Source organism: Balaenoptera ricei, chromosome 13 (assembly GCF_028023285.1).
Source record: "Balaenoptera ricei isolate mBalRic1 chromosome 13, mBalRic1.hap2, whole genome shotgun sequence".
NCBI lineage: Eukaryota > Metazoa > Chordata > Mammalia > Artiodactyla > Balaenopteridae > Balaenoptera > Balaenoptera ricei.
In genome coordinates, this window is record NC_082651.1 from 67,588,584 (window position 1) to 67,613,263 (window position 24,680).

Below are 24,680 nucleotides of genomic sequence, written 5' to 3' on the forward strand. Positions count from 1 at the left end.
ACCAGTACCTCAAGGCAGGGATCGGGGAGACCTCTGCTACTGCGAAACCCCAAACTATTTCCTCCTGCTCTGTGTCCTCCAGCGAGGTGTGGGAAAGGAGAGGTGTCTCCTTGGACACTTTTCTGGTAAACCGCTTAAAGTCAACTTCTTCCTGTGAGTGTCCCGTAGTGATCCCTCGACACCCCTGGACCATCACACCTGGGTCTCTCACAGAGTGAGCAGGAATGAGCAACCAGCTGGCAATAAGCATGCACTGTCTCTTTAAGAGTGTGGCCTGAGAGTTTATTTACCAGGAGGTTTGTTTGGGTCTCAGTGGGAGGAAAGGAAGAAGATAAAATGGGTTGGGATACTAGAAAGACAGAAGACAAAAAAAAAAGAATGCAGAGAAAGCAAGATTAGAAAAACTAGGTCTAGAGGGAAAATTTATTTTTGCAACAAGGATTCCAGTTCCCCAGGGGCTGTTTGCACCAAGCAACTTAATCACCAAATGTGTAGGTTGGTCAAACACAAGTCACCCGGTTAGTCTGACTGAGGCAGCCTGAGCCTGGCTACTGAGAGCCACCTGCCCAGCTCAGGCTCTGGGCCCAGGGGCTGGCACTGCAGGTTGGAAGGAGGAAAGGGTGCAGGTAGCCTGGAGACAAACCCAGCAGCTGGGCCTGTGGGAGGGACAGAAGTTCCCAGCCTGGGCTCTGGTGCACCCAGGATCCCTGTTTGCATCTTTGTGTGGTGGACACACATGTGCTCTTGAGAGCCCACAGCTTTCACAGCATCTCACAGGCTCCCCTGATCTTTGGGACCAGCGAGAAGAGTCCAGTTGGGGTCAGACCTGACTCAAGCCCCTTGCGATGTGAGGTAGGCCACTGGGACCCTCTGCTTTAGGTGTGCTGGTAAATCTGTTTCCCCAGGAGCTGGGGAGCCGCTGAGGGTGACCAGGCAGAGAAGTGGTAAAATGAGAGCTGTCATTCCAGGCGGAAAAGAGGGAGATTTTGAGGTGGCTTTGCCAGAGGCCAGAGTCCAAAGATGGTTGACACTGAGTGAGCTTGTGGGACAGGGGGAACCCTGTAGGCTTGGACCCAGTCTCTGGTGAGACATTCTGGGTACAAAATAAGACTATCCACAAACAGGTTGGACACACAGCGCGCACACGTGCACGCACGCACAGATGCCGTCCCCTTCCTCGCCCAGCCCTCCTGGACAGCAGGCTCTCTGCAGAAACGGATCTGCCCATGCTGGCTCTTTGAGGCCGTGCCTCTGCAGGGAAGACAGCTGAGGGCTGTGGGTCATGCTGAGGACACTATCCAGCCCCGCTTGGAGGGCCAGAGGCCACCAGGCCCTTCTCAGGGGACAGCTGGGCCCTGATGTTCCAGGAGAACTCCCAGAATTTGTCTTCATGTCATATTCTGAGGATTGGGGAACAGCCTCTAAGTGGGATTATACCATCAAGGCTGCTTTAAACTAGCTGCACCAGCTCCAAAGCATGTCCCATCTCCTGGCAGTGGAGACGAGGAGGAGGGCGGTATAGGGCAGAGACTGGGTCACGCCCAGGTCATGGGACTGAGCGGCCAACACCTCTGCCCCTTCACACCCCCCAGTCCCCCACAGACTCTAGCGCCTAGAGTCCTGGCCCTGGGATGTCAGGGCACCTCTGTCCCCACTGTCACGTGTCACAGGCATAACTCCTTAGGTAGGGAAAAGTTGTAATTTGGGACCTCAAACCTCACTCACCAGGAAACTGGGTGATTACACTGCCTCAAAAACTCAGTGTTTGATTTCTCCTGGGGAAGCCAAGGGCAGTTTGCGTAAAAGGTTACTAGACTGCACTTCTTGAGGGCAGGGGCCGTGCCACCCCCCCCCCCCCACAGAGCCCCATCGGCGCTGATGTCGAGCACACAGGCAACTTAACACGTGTGTTGGCTAAAAGGATGGGACGATGGGCAGATGGACAGGCTATATCCAGTCTTCCATTTTGAGCTCTCCATGCCAGCCAGTTCAGAGGGAAGAGGCCAAAAGAGAGTGAAGCTGTCAGAGGGAGGCAGGGGACCCTCGGGTGGGTGCCCCTAAGGGAAAGAGAAGGAAACATCGACTGGTCAAATCAAAATCCCTACAGCCCCAGAAATCCCTGCAGGGCCTGGCAGGGATTGGGCTGCAGTGTCCACTTGCTCAAAAGCTGCCTCAGGCTCCCATCCTCCTGCCCAGCTTTCAGGGTGCCCCTGTCAAGCCGCCTCTAGCTAAATAAACCTGCCTTTGTGTGTGTGTCCCAGAGGAGAGAGAATGGACTGGGGGAGGGGAAGAGGATCTGTTTGTCAAAATAGACCTCCTGAATGCTTTTAAGGGCCTGCAGTTTGGATGAGTAAATATTTTCCCTTTCGGATGAAAGGTGCAATCATCACCGTTTTTTAATTACTTTAATTAGAAAAGATTGCCTTAATCTTTTACTTATCTGTACTATTGTGGGAACTGCCGGAAAATGAAGTGCAGGGAAAACAGGTGGAGTTTGACCTTTGCTCTAAGCATCTTGAATTTCTTCTAGGCTGGTAATTATGAAGAATCAGGGGAAGTTCCTTGCAGAATCTAGGAAACGCAAACACACACACAACCGTGGATACCAGGGCACGCTGGCTCGCTCTCTCCCCTCCCCACACACACAGGCACACTCTCACGCACGTGTGTGTACATGAGTGGAAGGGAAAATGGACCCCAACGGGGCAGACCAGAAAGTTCCAACTTTGAGAGCAGCGTTCCTCTCCCAGCCTTGAGACGTGGCTTAATGAGTTTCCCAGGGTGGCCTAAAATGATTAATTAAGCAGAAAGCTCCTCACCCCCTCCCCAAACAACGGAAACCCAGTAACGGTCTGTTTGGGGAGGGAGCGGCAGGGGCCCCCTGACCCCAGGGGTGGCTGGGGACGTGGTGTAAGAGCCAGGAGCCCCAGATAAGGGGCGATAGCAACCGCCTATAACGGCCACGGAGGCTCACCCTGCCCCAGCCCTGACTAAAGGGCCTCTCTCTGCTCCTGGCCTCTGGCCTCCTGCCCTATGTCTGGGCACTGCCCACGCCCAAGGGGACCCTTGGCCAAATGGCAGATTGGGGACAGTTGTCTCTGGCCTCTGTCCCTCCCGCTCAGGAGCCTTCCTCCTGCCCATTTCTATCATGCACCGTTCCTGGGCTCATAGCTGAACACTGGGAAGGGATTCTAGAGTCTGGCTGGGAGTCCAGACCCACAGGCGTGGAGCATGAGGGGAAGGGAAAGAGAAGTGGATGGGAGGTTCCTTGCGGGCTTCCCTCTCAGACCACCCGTGTGTGTGGGGAAACTACTCTGTCCTTCAGAGCTGTCAGAGGCCCCCAGAGCCCAGCATCAGCCATTCACTGACTCAGCAAACACGTACTGAGCACTTCCGGTGTTCAGGATACAAGGGGTGAGCGGTGGTATAAAATGCAGACTCCCAGGCCCTAGCCACGGGGATCCAGATTTTGTTGCCTGAAGGGAGTCCTGGGATCCAGGTGATGCTTGTACACAAGCAGGGCTAGGCACTCAGGTGTCCAGCAGCACCTCCATTTTCTGCATCTATCACCGGGACAGGCTGCCTCCAGAACCTGGATGTTTCTCTTGGAAGGTGCCCCAAGGATTCAGCTCTGGTGCTGACGTTGTATCCTAACCTCTTTTCCACAGACAAGGGCATGGCCTTCCTTCCCAGACAGTCACAGCCCCTGGGGACTGGGACAAGAGCAGGACAAAGGCTTCTCTGGCATAAGGAACACCCAGCTGGGGGTTTGCAGTCTGCCTTTGTAAACAGGCCTTGCAAAGGGGACAGGGGCTCCAAAGCAGGCCCAGACCCGGCCAGCCTGCAGGGTGGGAGGAGATGGAGGTGGAGGTGTGGATCGGGCGGAGCCAGGAACAATGTTTTCGTTTCTAAAACGCTCCGGGTGCTTGGATCGGATTTCCAGCCTTGTGTTTACAGCATCTGCAGCCGCGTCCATGACCGCGTCTGTCTGTACCTGTGTCTTTCTCTCCAGGTGTCTGTGTGTTTGCCTGTTCTATCCGAGTATATGATCACACCTGTGGGCGTTGGTCCCTCTGTGTCTGTAGGAGGCCTTCTGAGAAAAATGGCTCTGGCTTCCACTTGTGTGAGCTCTTCCGCCTCAAAACATGGCTAAAATAAACCTTGCTGAAAAAGCTTTAACAACAATTTTTTTTCCTGTCCCTGGCAGGGGCAATAACACCAGCGGGTCTCCACGGTCAATTTAGGAAGCTTGGGAAAACACTGCTTATAATTAAAAGTCTAGAAGGGCCTCAATTAGGGCAGTGTTTGCCCTGCCGGGCCCGTTCCCAAACCCCGCTCGGCAGCATTCCTCTCCTGCCTGGAAAAAGCCTTTGATTCGCACCAAATGTTCAGCGGTCACACTGGACCGGGCCTTGGCACTGCATCCCCTGCCAGCTGCTCAGGGCACAGGCAGGCCTCTGCCCCAAGGCTGCTACCTGAGACCCCAGCCCACCCCCCGCCCCCCGACTTCCTAGCCCCTCCGTCATCCCGAGCTCCTGAGGTCTGGAGGTGCAGACCCCCTGGGGATGGAACAGCCCGGCCCACACCGGCGCCTACTCCCTACCCAGGGCGGCAGTGCTCACGCTAAGAATTAAAAGCCGGACGTCAGGCCTATCTGAGGATGAGGCAGCTGTGTCAATGTGGAGCGAGGTGGTGCTGAGGCGCAGCAAGGGACACCCCGGTGCCTCTCCTTACTCCGCAGAGGCTGCCTGCATCTGAGCAGAAGCCGGCCTTGAGTGACAGCCACCTCAGGAAATGCAGCCAGAGGGCTCCAGACGGTTCTTCCAGGACCAGAAAATACAGGGCTTGGCGAAGAGGGTCAGGAAATAGCACAAGCCACTGACCTCTTGAGTCCCTAAGGATTAAAGACAAGGATCTAACTGGGACGGGGCCCAGGATGCCATGCCTGCCCCCTCCTTTTGGTGGAGGTGGGGCCTCCAAAGACAGAAACACGGGGGCCCAGGGGGTTGCCTCCTCCCTGGGGAAAGGCTCAGCCCCTCAGCTGGGTGGGCGGGAAAGAGAAGTGCTGAGTCAGCTCCGGAGCAAGCCTCTTCTCCCTCCCAGGACACACTCACACACACACACACACTCCGAGGCCACAAGTGGGCCCTTGGTGTCCCAGATCACAGCCACCCACACAAACTCACATTTCTGCACAGGCTCATACTGACACCCATTCACAATCACAGGCACGGCAACAGTCGGACACACAGCCACCGTAACAAAGGCTGGCAGGCCCCGGGCAGGACCAGGCTGCCTTCCGAGGTCCCTGAGTCCTTGGCAGCCCCCAGCACCTCTTGCGAGAGCAGAGGAATCATTGTGCAGGCAGATGGTCTGTGATGCAACGCCAAGGTCAGGTCCTCAACCCACTGGCCACGCCCTGGGGGGCGGGGGGGGGGCGGGAGAGTTTGGGGAAATCTTGAAGAGGGCAGCCTAGGTGTCCACCCCAGATCTGCTGATGCCCCAGAGGGAGGGCCTGGCCCCAGCGACAGGGAATGGCAGGGGAAGGGTTACTGGCTAACCAGAAAAAACAATTACTAACGGGAAAGGCAGCACATTCCAGCCCTGCTTAGCAGGGCCGCCAGGGCCGTGGGTGGTTCTTGGATTATGCATTTCCTTGAAAACAAAAAGGAAAGTTCAGGGCAGTTCAGCTGTGCCCTGAATCTCACTCTGGGGCCTTTTTCTCCAGCCCCCTCATAGCCCGCGTGACCGCAGACACACACACACACAAACACGATCCCACTGGCCCAGCCAAATGTCCACTGGGAAAGTGGGAACATTAGTGCCACTGAAAGCTTGCAAGAAAAGTGGGGAAAGACTGGAAAGAAGAACTGAAGCAAGAAAGGGGAAAGGGTAGGGAATGGGGACCCCAGAGAACTCTCATCGCCCGGAAGTCTCCATTCTGTGGGTACAGTTGTGGGGAATGTCTGTTGCTTCACTCAGCAAACCTATCTGGAGCCCCTGCTCTGTTCCAGACACCGTGCCAGGCACTGGAGTTATCCTTGAGGGCTTCCTATCAGGAAGACCTGCTCTCCCATTTTCCCCACAGTGGTCTCTTCTACCCTACCTGTTTCTATCTCAGATCCCAGCTCTCTCATCTATGAAATCTGGTCTCCTGATAGATTCTGATGATCGAATTCAGACTGAGAACTGCGCAGCTGATAAGGCTGAGAGGAGACCCTCCCAGGGTGGTTTACTTTTTAAGGAGGATGAAGATGGTGCACCTCCCTGTGCAAGAACAGGAGGGGGCAGCCGTCTTGTCATAAACATGGGAACAGATTCAAATGGCCGCTGAGTCTGACTGGACATGTCCTTTCTCCCCGTCCTTCACCAAAGCCCTGTGAGGACACAGCTTCCCCACCATAAACGGGGAAACGGAGGCATGAAGAGGGATCAAGCATCTCGCTCAAGCCATAGCACAGGCTGCCTCCCCCACTGCTCCCTGGGATCTCTCTCCCTCCTCGGCTCTCTGAGTGGCATCTTTGAGGTCTTAGCTTAAACACCGTCCCTCTGAGAAGGCCTGTCTGACCACCCGTCTGAAGAAGTCTGCTCCGCATTGCCTCTTGTTCCCTTCCCCTTGGGAGCATGCTGGTTTTGTATGTGTTTATCTGAGGTCTGTCTTCCTGGCCAGACTCTCGCCTCCTGGAGAGAAGGGCTTGCGTCCGTTTTGTTCACCACCTATATCCAAGCTCCTGGGATAGTGCCGAGCACACAGTAGGTGCTCAATAAATGTTTGTGGAATGAATAAAGAAATGAGTGGCTACATAGCTTGGGTAGGTGGAACCAGGTCAACTTCCAGGCCTCCCCGCAGATTTATGCCGCTCTCCTCCATCGAACTCCCTCCAGAATGACAAAGTGAGCAGGAAGCTTGGGGCCTCTCCATTCCAGCCCTGGGCTGGATCTAAAACAGCCCAAACTTAAAAAAATAAAATCAGATTCCATAGCTGGGCTACCGTGTTGCTTCTGTTAGGCCCAGATGCCTGGCATGTAGGGGTCCTGATGGGACCTCGCCCAGAGGGAGGGCGGGGGCCATTGGCCCATGGGTTCCACCTGGACAAGCTCATTCATGTCTCTGCTCCACAGGCACTGACCAGGTGCTGAGCTGGGGTCTCACGTGTGGTGCCTGCCCTCAAGCTGCACCCAGGCTTTCCAGAAAGACAATCAAAGAACCATACTAGTGAACTGTGCTCAGACCCTGTGGAGAGTGAGAGGATCTGGGGGCCACAGCTCTACTGCGGACGTCAGGGACAAGGAGGTCGGGCGTGGGCTGAGAGAGGGGCTGACCGGCATGGGCGTGCCAGGGAGCAGCATGTGCCAAGGCACAGAGGGAAGAGAGCGCCTACGTGGGCCTGGGTCACACCGGGAGTTCACTGGGCCTGCATCAGAAAGTTCAGGGAGGGGAGATGCCGGAGAAGGGGCTGGAGGAGGGATGGCCCAGGTCACTGGGGGGCAAGGTCACTGGGGGGCAAGCCCTGGCTCCTCAGGTGGACCCGAGGAGCCAGGGCTTTATTGGGTAGGCAGTGGGGAGCCCGCCAGGGCTTTTAAAAGGGAAAGGGAAAAGACATAGGCAGCTTTGCATTTTAGAAAGCTCAAACTACCAGAAATTTGCAAAAGCCCTGGTGGGAGGTAAGCGTGGACAAGTTGGGAGCCTGTGGCTGTCACCCAGGTGAGCACTGATGGCTGGGACTTGGGGCTACAGGGTTAGAGGTGAAAGGGCAGATGTGAGAGGCATTTAGGAGGGAGTGGGAGAGCCTTGCGACGAAGTGACATGAGGGAACGAGGGCAAGGGTGCTGTCGAGGATGACCCCAGGGTTCTGGTCTGCTCAGCTGAGTGCAGGTGACAGGCAGGAATCCAGGGGGAAAGGATGATGTATCAGCCTTAGCCATGTATCTGGGGGCTGTTAGGGATGTGGGTCTGGAGGGGAAGGTGCTGGCCTGGAGCTCTGGAATTGTCTAAACCCAGACCTGGGTGTTGCCCAAGGAGAGGACCAGGCAGGAAGATTGAGCTGAGTGACAGAGGAGGGCAAAAGGCAGAGCTGTCCCTCCCTCTCGGCCAAATCAAATCGTAGCATCCTCTGAGATCCACTTCATGTCCTCCCACCCCATCCTATGTGTGCGACACAGCATGTGGCAAAGACAGGAGGGAGGAAAGGAACTTGCACCAAGCCCGAGGGGCGGGATTAGGATGGGTGGAGGGCCTTGGATGGGGGAGCAAAGGTGCCGAGGTAGGATAAGGGGCCATGTTCCAGAACTGTAGGGGTCTCCCCAGCCCGGGCCTGGCCAAGGCTCCTGGGAGCCAGATGCTTAGAATGACCTCCCTTTGTTGGGGGAGGACAGACCCCAGCCCACTCAGATGCAGTGGCCAGATGCTATGGGGGGCAGCCCTTCCTCGGGGGGCTGTTAGCCCAAGGCCTGCTGGGTCCAAGCCAGGGAGCTGGATCTCTGGTCTCTTGTTTCTCTCCACGTGGAGTCTCCAGGGGCCGGGCACAGAGGTGACAGGGAGAAGTACGTGTCCGGAAACAGGGACCTTGAGCTGAGCATCGTTTCCCACTCCTTGTCCTTTCTGTGGTGTCGAAAAGAGGATTTTACTTCTTCGCGTTCTACAGGCTGCACCCTAGCTTGTCCCAGCCAAGGGGGCCGTGGTCCTCAGGGATCTGTCACCAGCCCTCAGCTTCTCTCCCTGAGCCACTCCAGAGAGGTCAGGCGAGGCCTAGGACCCCAGCTGGCTCCCCACTCCCTCTCTCCTCCCAGACCCCAGTGCAATCCCACCTTTTATCTGGTCTCCCCCTCTTTAGCCAGGCACTCCCGGAAGAAGGCCCTGAGCACAGGGCTGTGAAGAATCCGCATGGCAGCCGACATGGCCAGCTCACCTCCCTTGACTCTCCTCACGATGCCGCTGTTGCCAGTGGCCGGCTGCTAGCGGTCCACCCGGTCCCTCAGGCCTGTGCCCAGCCAACCTCAGATGCCAGCAGATGGCCCATCCTCTTTGGTACCCTTGCCCATCCCCATCCATCTCTCCCTGATTTCTCTTTCGGATATTCCTTCCCCCTCCCCGCTCCTCAGCCTGTGTGTGTATATGGGGCAGGGGGAGTGCCCCGAGCCTCGATTCTGGCCAGTGAGACCTGCCCATCGAGGTGGAAATCATTGCAGTAATTAACAAGCCTCCCGGGTGGCGCTGGTGGGGGTGGAGAGGCGAGGAGACAACTAGGGCCGCTGAATCGTCTGGTGAGGCCCCTGCCTCCCACCCCTGACAAACGCCAGTGCTCCCCAAGCCATGCTTGGGGCCAGAACAGAGAACGAGCCCCTTGTCCTTTGGAGGTGTCACAAGGCCTGGGATCCAGCGCATCCCTTGGGGCAAGAGAAATGGAGGCTCAGGGGGTCCAGTGGGGAGGGCCAACTCCCAGGCCAGAAATGGGTTTAGCCAGGGAGGTGGGTGCTCCAGAGATGCCCCTAGGGGCCTGCTGAGTCACCACCATCCCTTTCAAGGCACTGGTCTCCCACCCAAGATCCTCCCTTGGACAGCTGGGTGGGGGGGCCTTAAAGGGCCTAAACCACACAGTCTGAAGGAGCTGGAGATGGGAAACCAGCTGGCCCCCATCCTGCTTCCTCTGGAGCCACTCTGTCCTCAGCCCAGGCCTCCAGGTGTGGCCTGTCTCCCCCTTCTTAAGGCTCTAGCAACAGATTTCAAAAGTGGGAGCTCCCCGCTCCCAACTCAACTGCCCCCTCCCAGCGGTGGAATTAAGCACAGGAGAGTCATCTTCAAAACCTCTTCGTCACATGAGGCTGGCACCAAGGTCGCGTGGGCTCTGCCACCCACCACCCCAAGCAGGACTTTGGGCTGGGCCAGGAGAAAGGGGAGGGGGCAGTAAATATGTATTGCTTTCGATTGAGATAAGCTAAAGTGATGTGCGTGACGGCTTTTCCTCTGGCTCTGCTGGTGTGCCGTGGGGTCTTCCTGCTTTGGGCCTCAGTTTCCTTCTCTGTAAAATGAGGATTTGGGGTGAGATCTGTGGTTTTCAAACTCTGCTCTCAGAGCCCAAGCATTCTATAGGGAAGAATCAGGGCTAGAGCAACTCTGGTCTTATCAGTTGCGGACTGGGCTTCACCCCTAAGATTTCACGTGCGGAATGAGCTCACAGCTGAGAAACGTTTGATCACCTCTGGGCCAGGTGATACCCATTTCTGTCCCAGCCTGAAGCTTCCAGGGACCGGCAGCACCACATCCACTGCAGGAGGGCCCGGGCTGCCTGGGGAGAGAGGAAGGACCCCAGAAGGATGAACCAAAGGGACTTACTCCTCAAACCTTAGGTTGGGTACAGTACTGGACACATAAATACATATATATGTCCAGGACACAGAGGGACGAGGCTGGCTCGGGAGGGTCAGGGCAGACCCAGAGGACAATGTGTACCCATGTTCACTCATACATGCTTATGTGCACACACACACGCATACACACAGTTGACCCCTGCAGCCCTGCCTCCACGGCAAGGCTCCAGCTGGAGGAATTTCCTTCTGTCTCCCTCTGAGCCCCGCCCCACTCCCACTTACCTCCTCTTTGGACTCTTCAAGCTGACCTGGCTGAGCTCTGTCTGGAGATGAGGAAAATGTCTCTATCTGTTTTTCAAATATTTGGGGCTTGCTAAAGACCCACACATTTTTTTTTTTAAAGTGTGTATAATTTGAGGGCAATCTGATCCATATGTTTCTGATTCTCTTGCACTTAAATCATCAAAATATTGATTTTTAAGAGCCATTTGATGTCTAAGGAACCTTTTTAATAAGCTTTTAAAACTCTTTAAACCCAGAGACTGGAGCCGGTGCCAGGGCCCGGGCTGGCTGCTGGCTGGTCGCAGCCCCTCCCCTGGGTTGTGATTACTTGGAGCCGAGTCTCACGCCCCCGCTGCAGGCCTCACCTCTGCCTGGACTCCCTGCCTCCCCCAGAACTAGCCATGGGTTCCAGCTCCAGCTTCTTGCTATTCTGACAGAGGGGCTCGCCCCCCTTTCTTTTCACAGACCTCACTCATATTTCCTCAAAGCACCATTAAGGCACAAACCAAGAGGAGCAAATAGGATTTTTAATTTTTAAAGCCTGCATAATATTTTGCTGTAGAACTATGCTACAATTTATTTAACCAATCCCTATTGAAGAACATTTAGATCATTTCCAATTGTACACCTTACTGCACATTTCTGATTATTTCCTTTGGATACGTTTCTAGAAGTGAAAATACTGGGTCAAAGAGTATGCACGCCCTTAATGCTCTTTCCACACATGTTGCCACATCATTTTTCCGAAAGATCACACCAATTTATGCTTCCACAGGTCTCCCCTCCTGTACTCTTGAGAGGAACGCTCATTTTTATTCAAACAATGCTGTCCCATTTGAACACAGAGAAGCTCTCTCACACAGCACAGATCCAAGAAGGCTCTAAAACCAGAAGGCCTGCGTTTGAATTCCAGTTCTGCTATTTACTAATTGGAAAAGTTACTTATTCTGTCTGTGCCTGTTTTCCCAACTATAATTTGGGGATACTAATGGCACCACCACATATGTTTATCATGGGGATTAAATGAAATAATGTATATAAACTTAAATAACTTAGTGTCTGATGCATAGTTGGTGGTGAATAAATGATGGCTAACATTATTACTATACCTTAGCTATTCCTTCAACCCAGAATGCCCTTCTCTTTCTCACCTGTTTTTTTTTTTTGAATTTTTGAATTTTATTTTATCTTTTTATACAGCAGGTTCTTATTAGTTATCCATTTTATACACATCAGTGTATACATGTCAATTCCAATCTCCCAATTCATCACACCACCACCCCACCCCACCCCCACCACTTTCCCCCCTTGGTGTCCATACATTTGTTCTCTACATCTGTGTCTTTATTTCTGCCCTGCAAACCAGTTCATCTGTACCATTTTCTAGGTTCCACATATATGCGTTAATATACGATATTTGTTTTTCTCTTTCTGACTTACTTCACTCCGTATGACAGTCTCTAGATCCATCCACGTCTCTACAAATGACCCAGTTTCATTCCTTTTTATGGCTGAGTAATATTCCATTGTATATGTGTACCACATCTTCCTTATCCATTTGTCTGTCGATGAGCATTTAGGTTGCTTCCATGACCCGGCTATTGTAAATAGTGCTGCAATGAATATTGGGGTGCATGTGTCTTTTTGAATTACGGTTTTCTCTGGGTATATGCCCAGTAGTGGTATTGCTGGGTCGTATGTAGTTCTATTTTTAGTTTTTTAAGGAAACTCCATACTGTTCTCCATAGTGGCTGTATCACTTTACATTCCCACCAACAGTGCAAGAGGGTTCCCTTTTCTCCACACCCTCTTGTTGTTTGTAGATTTTCTGATGATGCCCATTCTAACCGGTGTGTCTTTCTCACCTTTTTGATGCCCTTTTTTCCCCCCACTCACCTTTTTGATTTACTCACTACTCGGGTCATTACTTATCTCTACAATTAGCTAAGTTCCATTTCAATTCAAATCAATTCAATTCCATCCCAAGAATTCTGGCATTGTGCAAGCCAGGGCCTGGGGAGCTGGGCAGACACATAAAATAGACCATCTCTGAGGTACAGGCGAAGATGTGCTCTTTGAGATTTAGAGTGGCCCCCACCCCAGCACACTCCATTCCTCATGCTTTGATCTCCTATAACACTTTGTGTCCATAAGGTCATTATGGAAGAGACTATGTACCGCTCTCCATCACAACTTAACTGTGTGTGTGTGTTTGCATGTGCATGCATGTTCTTGTACACACGTGTTTGCATGTGTGTGTTTCTGTGGGCACGTGTGTGGGTGTGCATGCTTGTGTGTGCATGTGTGCTTAGAGTTTAAGTTCATGAGATAACATGGTGAGTTTCCTCTGACTTTTCCACAGATCTTACCCAAGGCAAGGCACAAAGCTGCTATTCAAGAAACACACGAATGAATGAATGAATGAACAAACGAATGAACGAACTAGCGAAGGAACGAACCATAAACCCTAAGCTGGCGCTCAGGCTGAGGATCTGGGAAGAGGGTTCCACTGGGAGTCAGGAGTTCTGCATTTGAAACACGACAGGTCCTGTGTGACATGGGCAGGACTTGCCTCTCCTGTTCCTCCGTGTTCATCCCTGACAATTGCAGGGATTGGATTAGATGGTTCTTCCCAGTTCTGAGGACACTCTGAAGCCTCCATTCCCCAACAGGCTCTGTTCCCAATTGCCAGCCGCACTCAGTCCCTCCAGACGCAGACTTCATCAGACCCATGAAGGCCCCAGTCCAGCTTGGGGAGGGCATCCTGCTCCCCTGCCTCATGGGGCTCAAGGATATTTTGTCTAAATTCTCCAGGAACAGAGAAAAAGCACAGAGGCTTTTGCTAAAACCCAATGAGCAGGTCTCTCTGAGGACAGGGATTAAGTCTGTCTCTGCTGATCTCCCCTCTAGTCGACTCCCCTGTCTGGGAACCAGCTTCGGATTCTCTGGGGTTTATCCTCCCTCATATGGTTCCACTCCCCTTGTGTTACCCTTGTGCCATTTTCAACCATCCCTTTGGAGCACCTCTGCAAAGAATAGATCCCCAAAGAACAAAGCAAATTTTGGTCCAGGCTGGTTCGAAATGAAGTCCCTCTTCCTTCAATAATTGCAGTTTGGGAAAGAAACGAGACCCTCCTGACTCCCTGGCCTGGGGTAACTCTGCCAGACCTCTCACCAGACCTAAAAGACCATCTCTACTGGCAAGGAAGGGGACAGTCTCAGGGGGCCCAGCTTCCCTTCATCCCACACCAGGACATTTCAGGCTCTGACGGAGCTTCTGGTGATGGGCTGGTGGGTTGACTCTTACAGGATTATCTGGATTTGGAAGGGTCTCTCAGGGGCCAGCAAGTCTGGGAGGATCGAGCCTAACTCCACACAGAAGAGGTAGGCAGGGGGGGTCTCTATCTCTGAGTGACCCCTTCTGTCTCAGAACTGCCTCTGCTCAGGGAAAGAGGCCTGATGCCTCTCAAGGGTCTTACTCCCCACCCCCCACCCTTACCTCCCAGATATCACTTTTGGGTTATAAGGTGCTACTTCTGTTGACAACACAACAACAGGAATGTGAGCTTTATGTAAAGAGTGGAGGATGCTTTTGAATAATTTATGTGATTTTTTAATCCAAGTTTTAAAAATCCTAATGTTCCAAAAAAGAGGAAACACTGATGCTTCAATATTCAAACTGAACAATCTTTTACTTAAAAAAAATAAAGCCTTGGAGTTCATAACCAATTGGCAGTCTCTCAGAAAGCCCTTTTAAAAAAAATTTTTTTTGGCCGCGCAGCATGCGGGATCTTAGTTCCCCGATCAGGGATTGAACCCGGGCCCACGGCAGTGGAAGCGCCAAGTCCTAACCACTGGACCGACAGGGAATTCCCAGAAAGCCCATTTTTAATGACCTTGATTCTGACTCACCTTACTTAGAATATATGACTTTTATGCCCCTCTTTTGTGTACACACACACACACACACACACACACACGCGCGCACAACACACTTGCTCTGTGATGCTGGGCAAGTTTCTCAATATCTCTGGGTCTCAGTTTACTAATTTATAAAATAAACATAATTTACATAATAAAAGATTGGATAACTAGGTCCAAGTTCCCTACCAACTCTTGAATTCTGTGATATCAAGGGAATTTTGAGCATGCAAATTTACTGCAGCAGCTGTATAGCAAGCAAACTATTTTGCCCTGGATAATCCTCAGGGCATCCCTCCAGCCGTGGGCTATGGATGGGGCAGAGCTGGCTGAACTAGTGAGGGAGACAAAATACTGCTCATGCTTTCAAGAAACACCTCTGTGAGCTACCCGAGGGCAACACCACATCTGCCTTGCTCACTGCTGAACTGCTGTCACCTAGCACAGGCTCCTGTACATAACAGCTACCCAAAACAGTCGTTGAATAAACAAGGGAATTAACTAACTAATTAATTAAGGCATGCATGCTGTGTCTCTTCCAGGATTCAAATAACTCTTTTCCCCAAAATGCAAAAGTTTTTGTCACTAGAACACCTAACATGAATTTTTTCAGAGGATTCTAGACCAGATATTGGTAAGTGTGTAAGATATTAAAACAGATCCAAAATAATTCCTATGAAAAGCCTCCTCCCCCAAATGTAACCTGTGATGATACAAGCAAACTGAGTTTTATTGACCCACTGCACCCAGGTAGAATGTTGCAGAGAGCATCCTGAAACGATGTCTCGTTAGGAGAAGTGAGGCCATGGTTTTCATTTTTCTAGTAGAAGGTGGATATCAGAAGTGGAACCAGTATTTGGACTGATTATTTTCTTAAGGCAAAGGTCGGTTCAAGTGAGGTGAGGTGATGAGTGAAGAACAAAGTGTTACAGAAATCCAGACATGCTGTGGTGATAATTGCATAATTGATGAGAGAGGGGTACTGGTTCTTATCCACCAGACCCTCCCCTTTATGGCCATTTTGTGGCCAAACCAAAGGGTCAGCCACAAAAGCAGCCTCTACATCACTGTCAGGATGCTAGGTGACATTATCATCTCAGAAACAACAGTTTGGAGTTGGACAAATCTGGCCTTCCTGTTCCATTCATCAGGTGATGAGTTGTTGGATCATATGATGTGATTATACTTGTTCACCCACAGTCAAGGCTCCGGAGAGTCTACACTTGGCAACCACCATCGACATGGAGATGAAAAGGGTGATGTTTAGGCTTTGTGGAATCCCAGGTTAATAATCATGTCCTAGAGTCCATTTGGGTTTACCTCAGAGAGAAAGGTGGCCATCTCCTTCAGTTTCAAAATAGATTGTTATACCTAGTCAGTAATATTTATCCAGGTGTAACACAAAATGTTGGCAATGGCACAGCTAGCTAATAGAAAATATAAAGCTATTTGATTGTCCATTTCCACTGGACCAAAGAATTCAGATTTGTCCAATGAACCTCAAAAGCTATGGAAGGGCACAGTGGTTGAGAATCTGCCTGCTAATGCAGGGGACACGGGTTCGAGCCCTGGTCTGGGAAGATCCAACATGCCGCGGAGTAACTAGGCCCGTGAGCCACAACTACTGAGCCTGCGCGTCTGGAGCCTGTGCTCCGCAACAGGAGAGGCCGCGACAGTGAGAGGCCCGCGCACCGCGATGAAGAGTGGCCCCTGCTCGCCGCAACTAGAGAAAGCCCTCACACAGAAACGAAGACCCAACACAGCCAAAAATAAATAAATAAATTTAAAAAAAAAGCTATGGAAAATTATTTATAACATCAACTAAGGTTAATAGTACATTTCTGTCTTTCTTTTTCAGTGATATAGCCCTCATTATAGAAATCACCATTTGGATGGTGCACATAAAAAGTGAATCAATATTTCTTCCAGGTAGTTTTCTAGAATAGCTTATGTGACTTCATTTTGTAAGTTCCTGGAGGCATGCTTCAGTGAGACATGTTCCACAGAAGGTGTTGGGATCTTAAATACCTAAGCATTTCTAAGAAGTTAAGGCTTGATTTCCACACAAAAAAATAGTCCTCTAGTGGGGCATAGACTGTGTTGAGGATGTAGGTGCCTAATGATAGAGCTGGATAATCTCTTGACACCTCTTATGGGTAGAACCAAAATAATAATAATAATAGGACTTCCTTGGTGGTGCAGTGGTTAAGAATCCGCCTGCCAATGCACACAGGTTCGATCCCTGGTCCGGGAAGATCCCACATGCCGCGGAGCAACTAAACCTGTGTGCCACAACTACTGAGCCCACGTGCCACAACTACTGAAGCCCGTGCACACCTAGAGCCCATGCTCCACAACAAGAGAAACCGCCGCAATGAGAAGCCCACGCACTGCAACGAAGAGTAGCTCCCGCTCGCTGCAACTAGAGAAAGCCCATGCGCAGCAATGAAGACCCAATGCAGCCAAAAATAAATAAATAAATTTATAAAAATGATAATAATAAACATGATAATGACCAAAGACATTTTCTAAATAAAACTTATGCTGTGGAGAAGCAGCTATACTATCAGCAAACTATTGCCACAAAATAGCAAAGTAGAAAGAAATAGGCAAAAATTAAAGGAAGAGTGTTAGACAAAGGAGAGTGTGTTAATTTGTGACTTCCCGCATCTGAGCCATCTTATTCTGAAGATCTGGAAGCACGTCTGTTTCATGCTGTCTTCTGCTTAACATGAAGGTCTCAGGTTAGAGTCTCCTTCTGAAGATCTTCTGCTTCTGGGGGATCCTTAAGCATCCTCACTGGGAAATTATTGTTCGTGATGGCCTTCCAGTTGCCAGGGGTGATTTGTGTTTCTTTAATTGGGAAGCATACATCCAAAAATCAAACCCTTGGAGTTTTACTGCTCTCCTAGGTATTAGCAGTAACTGATAATGTCTTTTTCCATCAGGGTCCAAGGGCTGCGTTTCTATGATGTTTCTTCCAAAAACGAAGTTTTAGTTTGTGCAGGCATGGAGTAGGAGGACGTTAATAATAAAACTGGCCTATTGTATTGACCCCTTGCAGTATTTGGCTATTGCTGCTCCTAACAGGGTAGAGTCAAGGATTGGAGGTGATAGTCCTAGATGCTTGGGGAGGCCTGTTACTAACTTATTAGGAGACAGTTGATGTACTCTCAAAGCAGTTCATCTTACTGTCATTAAGGCCAAGGGCAGGACTTTGGACCAGGGAAATTCAGTTGTTTCTGAAAGCTGGGCTAAATTTAATTTGAAAATTCCATTCATCCTTCTACTTTGCCTGAAGACTGGGGGTGGTATGGACAGAGGAATTTTAAGTAAGCAGCACTGTCTTCTTGCAGAACTCTTTAATGATCATCTTAGTAATACGAGGATACTCATTACTACAGCAGTAGACGGGACCCCTCCAGTAGGAAACGCAAAACTGAATGGCTTGTTCTGATGCTCTTCAACAAGGAAAGGTTTCAACAAATCTAAATACAAACATGCCCCCAAAGCCAACAACAAACAAAAACAAAAACAGCAGGACATATTCATATTCCATTAAAAGGGATAATTGTATGACATTCATTTGGAAGTTTTCTAATGGGCCTTGAGGTCTTGATTCCCAGGCATGCCCCACCTTTACTGTTTTGCCAAGATTATGTTGTTGGCAGGTGAGGTATGCACTAGAGCAGGGTTCAATAAACTATAGCCCACAGGCCAATTCTGGCCCATGGACCTTTTTTGTAAATAAGGTTTTGCTGGGACACAGTCATGCCTATCTGGACCGTCTATCACTGCTTTTGCACCCCAATGGCAGAACTGAAGAGTTGCAACAGAAACCGTGTGTCCCACAGAGCCTAAAACATTGACTATTTGGCCCTTTACAGAAAAAGTTTCTTGATTCCTGGTCTAAGGCACCATTATGATGGGCCATTTGGGTCATATTGTAAGTAAGTTCCCCAACCTGGCCACTGTAATTCCAGACTGTTCTTGGAGGGGTTCTGCCATATTGTAAAATATGCACAAGAATTTGGGTTACAATGAGAATCCTACAAAGAGTGGGCCTCCAGCCTAGTGGAGAAGCAGACTTGGACTGAGATGACCCCATGTAAGTTAATAACAGTTGGACAAATGAGTTGCTTCTGCACCTCCTGTCTCGGGCTCCCAACCAGAGGGGAGCTATCTCCAGCTGCAGTCCCTCAGCAAAAGAAGTTTTTGGAAATTTTGTCTCACACATCTACCCTCTGGGACACAAACTCAGGATGGAGGCAAACATTTTCAGACGGAGAGCCAAGCTGAAGTTCATCCTCTGAAGGTCACCAACCAAGCAAGACCTTAAACTGGTTGGTCCTTGGGGCTGGTTTTGGCCATCGACTTATTGGTACTCATCTGCTGACAATGCTATGGCCATTTTTTCCCCTTAGAGACAAAGAAAGTTTAGGACTAAACAGGACAAGACAAAGGTGAGATCAGATGAATAATGTCTAAATTGGAGAAAACCCTTGTTCAGTTAGAGAAAGTTGTTCTGATAGAAGGAAAACTGACTTTTATTGACTTAGTGCAGCACGGGAGAACACTATACTGACAATTCTTAAATGACATCTTGTTAGGAGAAATGAATGCATTTTATTTTACTCCTCCTTGTGGGGCTCAGAAGCTCCTAGAGCAGGATATCAGAATAGGACACACGCTTAGACTGGTTAATTTCTTAAGGCGAGGGTCAGTGTATAAAAGGCAAGGTTCTAAGCAAAAAAAGGAAGTCTTGTACTAGTCACCAGGTCTTCTGATGTTGCTACTGCACAACTGATGCGAACTTCTGGTTCTTACCAGAAGTTTGGGCAATGCCCAAATGGGGAAAAAAGCAAGCTGAGGATGGGGATAGGAATCGAATTGGCCCAGAGACGTGGTTTGCAACCTGATCAGAAGACCTTAAATACTAAGCCAAAGAATGTGGACTGCATCCTATGGGCAAAGGGACATTTCAGGCCAGGAAGTAACGTGACAGACCCAGTGCTGTGGGAAGATTACTTTGACATCTGTGATGGAGATGATTAAGAGGGAGGAGACCCTGGAAGCAGCAAACTGAGGCCTGAGCAGCTTCAGAGCTTTCAGAGAGAGGCTCACACCCTCTGGGTTTGATTCCTGGCTCAGTTGCTCTGCTAAGACTGAGCAAATCCTGCTGTGGAAGACTGCTGGTTGCCTCCCAATATCCACTTCCCCCTCTCTCCTTTCTAAAAAAATCTTGAGTTTGTCTGGGGCAGCAAAATTCCCTGTTAAAAATATTCACCTCCTCCAAATCTAGCTGAAGATGTCCATATTTCTGGCCAATGAGGCATACAAAGAATTTTAGAGTGGGGCTTCTGGATAAAAAGACATTGATCCAGCCAGCACAAATTTTTTCCTTACCCACTTCTTCCAGCCTGGAACTCAGTTGTGAAGCCTGGAGGTGGTGCAGCCATTTGTGACCATGAGGATAAAAGCTACAAGTCAAGGATGGCAGAGCAGGAAGATAGCAGAAGTCTTGATTCTTAATGACTTTCTTGAAGAGCTGCACCAACCTGGACTGCCTATCTCTAGACTTCCTATTATGTAAGAAAAATAACTGTGTAACTTGTTTAAGGTTTATCTTAAGCAGCCAAATGTAATTCCTAACTGATATACATGGCTACCCTGAATGCCTCACTTTCTCCCTCTTTTCATGATCTCACAGCCTGGCACAGGAATGGATTATCCATCTACCATGTGCTTTTCAGAAGCTGCCCACAAGAACAGCTGAAGAGGCCCTCAGTCTATACTGCCCCCTTGGTCCCAACTCTCTCAGCCTTGCAGGGCCTCCCTAGCTTGCCTGGATCCTCCAGAGACCAGAAGGCAATGCCAGCTGGGACAGCCCCAGGAGACCAGATCTCCAGCTGTGAATCCAAGGCAAGAGTCCTAGACCAGCAGTCAGAAGTCCTGGGATGCCGGACCACCTCTGCTACTAATCAGGACATGACCTTGACCCAGTCACTCCCAATTCCCTTGGGCCTCAGTCACCCTATCTTTGGAATGTGGGGACCGAGCTAGGTCAAAGTTTTCAAAGTATGCATCCATTAGTTTGCATTCAACTGTAAATAATAAAAGCAAGCAAAAAACGAACGGCAAAAATCAAAAACAGAAAGATAGTGTATTCAAACAGGCTTAAACAATAAAGAAAGTTATCATCTGATAAAGTCCAGAGACAGGACCACTCCAGGGCTGGTATGGTCAGCTGCCCACCAATGTCGTCAGGCACTCTGCAGTTCTCCATGGATTAGCTTTGTCCTTGATCTGGCTTCCTTCAGGGGCACAGGATGGCTACCACAGTACCAGGCAGCACAACCAACGCACACCCCTAGCCAAGAATGAAGTGAATCCATCTTTCTTGTGTTTGAGTTTTAGGAGCAAGAAGTTTTTCCCACAAGGCCCTATCAGACTTCCTTTTACCGCTCATTGGCCAGAAGTGCCTCTTTCCAACCAATCACAGAAAAGGAAAGATGGGATCGCCATCTGGTCTGAACATATTCTGGAGAGCCAACCATGACCAGTACAGAAAGGGAGCCCTCCTCTCTAAAGAAATACCACATGACCCCATGACACAGAGCAGATAAAAGCAGAGGCCCTTGGAATGAAGTTAGGAATGGGAAGAAAGCTAGCCCCACTCCTACTGTCCTCAAAGTCCCAGTCACAGAACCCTGGAGCTCTTAACACCAGTTTGAAAGCCACTGGGCTTGATCTCTAAGGCAGATTCTCACTCCAGCACCCCATGGGTCTCTGCTTCTATGATTAATGGCTCTAGCAGAATGGGGTCAATAAGAAAGGGGAAACTACCCACATCCCCTGAGGTCACCCTGAAGATGGGGCCAGTCAAAGGGCCTGGGGCTTCTTCTAGCCTGGCTACAGCTAGGAAAACTCTATGGAGTGTGTTGTACACTCATCATAGTGACACACATTCATACAACCTTTTCCAGTTTGCAGGCACACATAATCTCATCCAGTCTAAGAAGCCGCCCTATAAGTAGTGTATGGCACAGATGGCTCTAAACTAGAGCCACAGAGGTGGGGAAACCGAGGCATAAAACAAGGAGGCCTTGGCTCGCAAAGCCAGGGTCTGGAAGAGCCTAGCTGGAACCATAGGCTGCCAGTTTGGCCTAAGGGTGAGTGACGCTCCTGGGAAATTGAGGATACAAGGAAAAAAGACATAGGCATGACAGCAAGGCCCCAGATCACGGAGGCACAGGCTTGCTGGCTGGGTGATTGGGTCTCTCAGTCTCCCTGAGCCCCACTCCCCTCAAGGTCACTGGGAGGACGGGGGGAGCCCTGTGAAGGGTTGTTTAAAAGAGCTGTGGGATCTTCCAGGCTGAGGCTGCAGACAGCTTGGGGAGGACAAGCTCTGTTTCCTTACTTCAGACTATACCTGAAGGAAGACTGGGCCCAAACCACAGACTGCCACCTTGAGCCTGGCCACCACCTCCTCCCGGGCCCAGCACCTCCCCCACTCCCTGGAGGCAGGCGGCTGCTAAGGGCGCTCCCCACAAGCTGGTTCATTAAAGATTTGCTCTGTCGAGCAGCAATCAAAATAAACAGACCAGCCTGAAAGCCAGGGAACTAAAAACCAATTAAGAGGGAATGGAGATAGAAGGAGGGGTGGGAGCAGGGGGGGAAAGAGGCCGGGGCTTTCCAAAGACTCAGTTCCCATGGCAGCCAGCTTCCAAAATAGTCTGGGAATGAAAAATAATGAAAACCACAGCGGAGAGAAAAGCGATCCTGGCAGGAGAGTCCCGACCTCGGGATTGGCTAAATCCCCTTGCTCCTGGCTCCCGGAGGGCGCCTCGGTGGGTCAGAGCACCGGTGACCTGTCCCTCCCCCCCCCCCCACACCGCCCACCCGTTCCTCTTTCCCTCTCAAGGCTGTGAATGGTGCAGACCCTCGCAGGCCCTGCTGCCAAGGCCCCAGGGTGAGGGAGCCACAGTCAACACCTGCCTCACGGGGAAACGACGATGGAGGCGGGGAAGGCTAGGGACAAGACCGGAAGGGGAAGTTCAGGGCACCAGGAGGTCTGCCAGCCTGGTTTCAGAGGGCTTCCTGGAGGAAGTGACATTCAGACTGAGATCTGAAGTAAGAGCTGGCCAAGAAATGAACTGAAGGAAGAGCGCCTCAGGAAGAGAGAAGAGGAACAGAAAAGGCCCGGGAGTGGAGGAGCGGGAGAGAGAAACACCACAAGTTGGGTAGGGCTGACAATTACTGAGCTGGGCATGCTCTGTGGCAAGCTGAGTGCTTTTTATGCACTGAATCCTGAGTGGTAAGAACCCCAGCAGGCTGTGACTCCCTGATTTTGTAAAGGTGGTGGAGCCGGGATCCCAGCCCACATCTGTGGACACTACACCTGCCCTCTTTCCCCTCTGCCTGGAGGCGGGCCTTCCGGGGAGCCCCCAGTTCCCTGCCCCTTCCCCTACCCGGGTGACAGGGGAGCCCTGCGTGGCGTTTCTACCGTCACTTCCTAATGAGATCTCCGAGGAGGCCCCTCAGCCCACCAGGAGGCATCACCGGGGGCATCACCGTGTAACCAGCTCCAGACCCCCTTGTGGTCTGGTTTCTGTTTCATTGGTGAGGCAACAGGAAAGCTGAGATCCTATTAAGCTGACTTGCAGTTGCCAAAAAGGAATAACGGCCAAAATTAAGTTAACCCTTTCACACCCCCTCGCTTCCTGAGCCACAGAAATAAGAGCCCTGAACCATATTACCATCAAGGGAAGCAACACCTCAGCCCCAGGGGAATGGGTTCCCAGGCCCAGAGGGACACCTGGCCTCCCCAGGAGGCCGGACCGGCCGGGATCCTGTTCTGCACCAGCGTAAGCAACGGTGTGATAACGGGCAGTGCCCTGCCCACCAGCACTTACTCAGCGGACGGGCTCCTAGTTGGGAAGCAGGACTGCGCTAACTGGATCTGGGTCCTCCAAACAGGAAGAGGCAAGGTGAAGGCTGTGGAGTTCAGTGGCAGCTCTGAGGCTCTGACTTTTCACTCTCTTTCCAAGAAGCCAAGCCAGCACCAAGTGGGAGCCCACTGGAAACGCGGTGCACCTGAGAAGGCAAAAGCACAGCCGTCAGATCCCAACTTAGTGTCCTCTGAAGTCTCTGAGCGGGACAAGGGGAACCTGGGCCAAGGAAAGAGCACTGGACTCAATGTCCAGAAAGCTGGCTTTGAGCACAGTACCTGTCCTGTCCTCGTGGTGAATGAAGCATAGACTTTGTAATCAGGGGCCCCCAGGCATCAACCTTAGTTCCACCATCTGGTAGCTGTGTGATCATGGGCAAATGACTCCTCCTGAGCCTTGGTCTCCTCAACAGTAAATGGGCACAATAATACTGACCCCGTAGGGAGGGTCTCTATAAGGGTGACAAAAGGTGCCAGAGTGCCCAGTGTAAGCTGGGGGTGGAGTAGGAACTCAAGAGCATTCCTTCCTCCCCTAAGCCTCAGCTTCACCAACTGTAAAATGGGGTACCAACTCTCCTAGGTTAAGTGTGCAAAGCACTCGGAAAACTGAAAAGGCCTATGGATTCGTGCAAGGGGCCTCTGGCTGGGGAAGATGTTGAATTACTCCCTTTCCAGCCCACACTACCCTCAGCATTTCTCTCACCTGCCATCAGCCGTAAGGCCTTCCTTACCCTGCACAGCCCCTTCCTGGGTGGCCTTGAGGAGTCTCTGCGGCCACAGAGTTAAAAGAACATTTATGGGGCAAACATGAGAAACTCACAGCAAGTATAAGAAATTGGGATTATGATGCACCCCCACTCTCTGGCTTCCCACTTATTGTTGAAGGAGATGAGGCCCAGGCACAGAAGGTGGCCCTCCTGAAGTCACAGCTTGTAAGTGCCTGGGTTTGGAACCCCAGGGCTGTCCCACTCCGAGGCCAGTGCTCCTGCCCCATCCACACCCCCAGTTCACTGGCTCAATGACTCCCAGGCCTGAGGGGCCCGTCCAGGGCCAGCACAAGGAGCCTCCTGAGACCTGGGGTGGGTCCCTCCTCCTGTGGGTGCTGAGAGTGGTCACCCTTCCGCCAACGGGAGAGAGTGACATGCTGAGTTACCGCCGGCTTCCTCGCTGGCCGAGGGCTGCCCGGAAGGAGCCCACAACGTGATGGGAAGGACAGCCT

General features: G+C 51.1%; 1 long non-coding RNA gene across 5 annotated transcripts in view; it reads right to left on the bottom strand.

Annotated features, from left to right (window-relative positions):
- The window catches only part of LOC132377305 (uncharacterized), a 189,647-nt gene that overhangs the window by 82,671 nt on the left and 82,296 nt on the right, over positions 1-24,680 (bottom strand). For all 5 annotated transcript variants that reach the window (XR_009506598.1, XR_009506597.1, XR_009506595.1 and 2 more), the window contains exon 3: positions 23,427-23,607. This is a non-coding gene — a long non-coding RNA (uncharacterized LOC132377305). The remainder of the gene's footprint in view (positions 1-23,426; positions 23,608-24,680) is intronic.